The sequence below is a fragment of the Coptis chinensis genome, chromosome 4 (assembly GCF_015680905.1).
Source record: "Coptis chinensis isolate HL-2020 chromosome 4, ASM1568090v1, whole genome shotgun sequence".
Lineage (NCBI taxonomy): Eukaryota > Viridiplantae > Streptophyta > Magnoliopsida > Ranunculales > Ranunculaceae > Coptis > Coptis chinensis.
Window position 1 is genome coordinate 80383281 of NC_141459.1, and position 6302 is coordinate 80389582.

General features: G+C 37.2%; 1 long non-coding RNA gene across 1 annotated transcript; it reads left to right on the forward strand.

The window, feature by feature from the left end:
• The first annotated feature begins 1805 nt into the window (after positions 1–1805).
• On the forward strand, positions 1806–2712 carry LOC147505032 (uncharacterized). Its single transcript, XR_015220517.1, has 3 exons — positions 1806–1923; positions 2018–2100; positions 2609–2712. It is a non-coding gene; the product is annotated as an uncharacterized LOC147505032 (long non-coding RNA).
• The last annotated feature ends 3590 nt before the right edge of the window (positions 2713–6302 follow it).

The window sequence follows — 6302 nt, forward strand, 5'->3', positions numbered from 1 at the left end:
CCATTGTTTGATATAAAACGGAATTCCATTTCATAGACTCCTCCAATTTGTTCCAACTCATTTCCATCATCTTTTCCATGATTCCAAAAAGCATAGGAGTAATAAGCAGGAAGCGCTCCTTAGTGATCCATGCATTGAAACATTCAGCTAGTGTCGAGCACATCTCACCGTATCTAGCACCGCAGAAGTATGCATTTGCCCAATTTTCCAATCTAATATCTGTTAAAAACCTTTGCATAACTTTTCAACACAATTAAAAAATTCATGATGAGAAGCTGCATAAGCACAATCAGAAAATAGCTTCACAACATATTTCCTCAACTTGTTATCTTTCCGTATAGCATAACCAACGTTGTTCTTCAAGTGCCAAAGACAATACAAGTGAAATGACCCCGGAAACACAATTGGAATATTTTTAACCAGTCCAACATGTCGATCACTCAAAAATGTCAAAATTATATCACTTAAAATAACAAGTTTCAATTGTTCTAAGAACCAAAACCAATTTGCATCAGTTTCACTAACCACTATAGCAATGGCCAACGGAAAAATTCCTTAAAAAATAACCAAAATAGAAAAGAAAAATAAAAATGGTTAAGTTAGTCTAATATGCATTAACAAACATTATTACTAAGTAAGCTTCTCAATAACAATATAATACTATTTCATGTTTATATAGATAACAAATAATCAATGCATTCTAAATGATATACGACGTTACCTTGATTTCCATTTTTGGCGGTTGCAGCTAACAAACATCCTTTATGCTTATTTTTCAAAAAAGTACCATCTAAGTCACTATAAGATGACAATGGTTAAAAGTGTCATGTAGTCAAGCGCCGCTTAAAGCGCAAGGTGCACTTTAGTGCATCGCCTTGACCAAGGTGTGAGAGGTAACATAAGGCGTACGTTTTTTGTGCTTTTGTGCGCCTTTTGTCGAGGCGCGAGGCGCACAAGGTGCGCGCCTTATCAACTTTTACAGTTTTTTCATTTTTTTTACAATTTTTGTTATACGTGACACATTTACACTCGATCCAATTGTTGTATGATATAAGAAATTGTACAAATTTAGTAAGTTTTATTGTGGAGTACACTTTAAACTTAACTTTTGACTAGTTTTGTAAAGTCCTGAATTATTATTAAGGGTATTTTTGTAAATTTCATATTAAATCTAGGGTCATTTATGTAAATTGGTCGTCGGGGTTATATTTCAAACGTACGTAACTTACTGGAACTTAACTCCGACTCATAAGTCACGTTAGGTAAGCGACCATATGCGAAAATTTGACAGAATGCCAATTAGCGGTTTTACTATGCGTCGCACGAAGTTAACGACTTACCCGCATGAGTGAGTTATTGTCATAGCCTGCGGTGAGATAGAATATAGCAGATTAAATTTAGAGGGATAGGCCGAAAAATAATCAAGACACTAAGTCGAATTAGTGGCGGTTAGGAGTCTAGGTAGGACGTTAAGTCTAACTAGGATATATTGGGCTTGGGCCTAAATATATCGCGGCCCAAATAGGAAAAAATGAAATCGCGAAAACGAAAATCGCGAAACAGGAAAAACCGGCCAAACCAAAAAAAATCGCACTTCTTCTTCCCCAATTCGCACCTCTCAAACCCTAGGAGAGAGAAATATCAAATCGCCCAAATTCAACCGATTCCACCCAAAAACTTAAACGCCCAATCACTAACAACCCTCAACCAAGCGTGGGAATTCAAAAAATTATTGGATTTGCGTCGTACCGCCGCTGCCGCCGCTGCCGGGTGAGTTTAATCTGCTCCAAACAACTAGTTTGAACTCGACGTCGATAGTTGGGGATGTATTGATGGAAATATTGGACGGGGGTGTAGTATTTCGACAGTAGCAGTGGGAGTAGAAGTGAATTCGAGCATACCGAAGCGAAATCGAGATAAGAGGTGAGTTAGTTTCGCCTCAATCAAATAATTTGAACTCGATTTCGTTCTATTTGGTTGTATTGATGAAGGATGATTGAAATTGGGTGGTTGTTAGGTCGACAGCAGGTGTGGGAGGAGACAAAGTGGAGCGATTTTGGTGGAGCAGCAAGCTAGGATCGATTTTCGCTTGCTGACTCGGTAAGAGTTGCTATATTCACTTTAATTTAGAGAAGTTATGTTAGTCTAAACTTGTTTAGGATTTGATTCAGTAATGCACGATTGATAAGACTTCTTCAAAGAATTGTAATTAGATTTGATATGAACCGAAGAGAGTGGAATGGGTTGTAGTGGAAATTTGGAATTGGATTGGGATCTTATTACAAATGGAAATTTTGTGGGATGGGAGGAGAGTGAATACGAAGCATCTAAAGGGGTTAAGTTACTGAGAAAATATATGTAAGAACTGGAAATGGCACGTAGTCAAACCGCTCGACTGACTGTCGGTGATTATTCCAGAACGGTTTGTGGTGGCCTATAGCAGTCTAGAACAAAACTTTTGGTAACTAGAAGGGTAGTACGTTAATAATTACTTTAGTGGTTAATATAATCAACGAGTAATTATTTTCTCGAACTTATGTTGAAAGGAAATATTAATTGTCTTCTTCGGGTTCTAATAGATTTACGATTGGGCTTATATGATTTATAGGAGTTGGATTCGGTTAAGCTGGTTCGATTTGGTTAAGTGGGCTTGAGGAGAAGGAGCTTGCTAAGGTAGGAACCTACATACCAATATATAGCATGCTTATTTTCATGCATGATTTGAATTGTTAAATTGGAAATAGATAGTTTGTGTATCAACCATGCATGTATATATGATATTCATGTTTTGCACTGTATTTCTTCGCTATAAATTATATATATATATATAGCTTTCGTGTGAAAAGGGTTTTGGTAAAATCGGGGTAACGGGGATTTGTTTTCTTGGTTAAAAGAGAAAAACTGGTTTTGGGAAGGGTTCAAGCGCCTCGTGTCTCGATGAAAGAGAGAGAGATGGATTTTGTATCTTGGTGAGGATTACCGGGTGTTTGTAACTAGGTGGGAGGTTTCGATTGTTCCCGGGATAGTTGTGTTATTTACGATGATTCGCCGTTTGGGAATCATCGGTTGTTATTTACTATGACTGGCCCGTTTGGGAGTCATAGGTTGTTCTACTCGATTATGGGAAATCCAGGAACTCACACCTACATAATCAACAGTTTTAAAAGAAAAACTAAATATGTAACTAGAGTATTTGAAAACAATCGGTAATAGGAGTATATAGATAGATATTACTATGTTTATCACGAGGGGATTTAGAAAAGGAATTGTGAATTCCTATAAAGAAGGAACTGTTGTCGCATTCCGAGACAGGAGCAGTTAAGATTCATTTCTAGGATTCCAACGTGTGGTGTACACCTTCGAGGTGGTGGGCCACCTTTAAAGGGATGCATCACTGGATGTAGTCGGGAATTCCTTTTCTACTTTTCTAGATAACCATGCTTTATGACGTGTCACTTATTTGTATGGTGATTAGCTTGAGTGGGGTTACATCTTTGCCTCACGATGAGGTTTAGACGCGAGGAGTTAGAGTTTAGTCCACTCGGATGTGTGTCGGGATCCCGAAAGGTCTGCGAGTCGTCGAACGGTTGACCACCGTAAGTTAGGTGACAGCCCGTGTATGGGGTCGGGTCACAGGGCCCACCGAGCCCTAAAAGCTTTGGGGATTTTGTGTGTAATGAACACAACAACGGCATTTCAGCTCCTGCACGGTAAAATCGAGGAAAACAACGGTGCATGGTTCACACCGGGGAAATCTTGAACCGAGATTGCCCTCGCGGATCGGGTCGAAAAGTACCGTCATTACCCTCACCATTCTAATAGGATGCAGCCGCCACAATAGTTGTATGATGATTGAAAAACTCTATTTTGAATATCAATGAAGCATGTCGAGATGATTTACGCTAGTTAGTGATGTATATATACATAGTCACAATATTTGAATACTATTATAGAAACCCCCGCATGTTTTAAATGTTTTCTATAAGTAGACTATTTATTGGCTATGCGTTTCTATTGGGCATAGTTGTTTGCTCATCCTACTTAACATTTCGACGAGCGATTCTGAGAGAGGAGGTTTTTCCTAACCCTAGCGATGAGGGTTATGGGGATTTGGGAGGATTCCCTTATGCTTGACGAGAGACAGAGTCAGGTTTATATTTTGGGCTGTATAGAGATAAGTTAGGTTATTCTTTTGCTGTATATAATGAGCATAGCTCTTTTCTTTTGGTTGTATAGTAAGAGGCTAGTTCATTTGGTTGTATATATGGTGAGCTAGGCCATTTTGATGTAATATTTGATGTATTTAAGTAGCAGTTACACTTACATAGTTGGTGGATGGGATTTGATGTTGTTTAGAAGGTTGGTTTGTATATATATGGTTGTTGGAAGGTTGTAGTTAGGATTTCTAGGTTTATGACAGGTTATGACAGGTTTATGACAGGTTTTAGGGTTTACGAATGTTGATCAAACAAAGGAAACTCTGCCGAAATTTCGGTAGAATCGGGATAGGTGTCTGCCTCGAGATTCATTCCACGTCCTCGGGATGTGTGTTGGGTCTCGGGGCGTGACAAGTTTTTGTTAAGTTGTATGGATTGAGAGAAGACACAAAGATGGATTAAATTTTAAATGAAGTTTTACGAGATTCTAAAATTGAATCACGTGTTCTATTTTATGAAGAACTCATTTGGCTCAATTCAATCGGTTCATTATTTTAGTTTATTGAAGTTGAGCTAGATTGTATTGAGAGAGACGAGTTTTATTTTGCTCTTTACTTATTGCTTAAGATTTTTCTTTTAAATGACTACAATGGTTTTATGTTTACAATCACATAAAATTAATTTTAAAGTTTGGATAAGCAAATCAGTGATAATTCATGTCATATTTAATATTTAATTTATTTTTTATTTGATATATCTATTTTTTTATTACTACGCGCCTCACTTCAATCAAAGCGCCGCACGCCAGCGCCTTCGCCTAAAGGCATGATGAGAAGAGGGTGTTGTGCCTTAGGTGCGCTTTAACGCCTTTACTACACTGGTTAAAACCATAACTGGAAGCCTCAAAACATATGAACATTCTTTCAAACTTTTTCGTAGAGTCAACATCCAGAATAACGCAACTTCCAGGATTATTTTCTACGATTGCATTCTTCAACCATTTCAACTGGTGAAAACACAGTCCATCTATGCCATGAATCTCCTCCAAAGCCATCTTTTTAATTAGCCGTGTCTGCATAGTAATATGTAATGTTAAGCTCGTAGTCAGTCTTCAACGTAGTCATCAAATCTCTGGGCTTGACCAAAGGCATATCGCGCACAATCTCTAAAATAAGATTTTCCACTAGTTTACTTGACATCAAACAACTATTAACATCTTTGCAGACGAATCCACATAAGTGCTCAGAATGCATAATTTTTATCACAAAAGAGTCAAACTCAGAAACTGCATGTACACGCCACAAACAACCAGTACTCTCCTTCTTAGCACAATAAACCGTAACTCTCCCCGGATCATTCTTTGAAAACTGATATTTGTACCCAGTCTCAATAGAATACTGCAATACTTTAAGACGAAAATCATTAACATCAACAAATGTTTGACCAACATGTTTGAGATTAAAAGCCCATAATCTACTCCTCAATTCTTTAATAGACACTATTTCACTACCGGTCCCACTACCAGAAGCACAAAAGCTACCATAAGAATTAGAAGAATTATCACCAGATGTACTACTCTCACCTACTCTATAAAAACACAACATACTAGCAAGTTTCAAAGAGACATCAATGTTAATTGTAGATAAACCCTTTGCAAAATTGTAGCACGCTAAAGATTGAAGCTCTGCATCATTTTCTATAACAAATAACTTTCCATCGCGAGTGAAAGAAATATTAGAGCATGATGGATTTAACTCGGGCCAATTTGTCGGAAATCTCATTTTTGAAATCAATAATTGAAGAAGACGGACCAATACGACTTGCTAGAGTCAAATTTTTGTAGGATATAACTTCAAGAATAGTAAAATCCATCGTACAACACAAAATTTCTTTCACTCAAGTTAAATCATGATATGAGAAATCACCATCTCCCCAATTTCTTTCCAAATTCAAGATGATAAAAACCTAAATTGAGAAAGAAATAAACTGAGTAACAAGTTTCATATAAAAAGGGTATATACGGTATTTTGAAAAAGCAAATAAGGTACGGCTGGTTTTTTCTTGCAACTTATTGAAAATGAAACCTTTATTTCATACTTTTAAAAACCGGGTGGGTTTTAGCCGTAATTCATAAAATAGTCAACG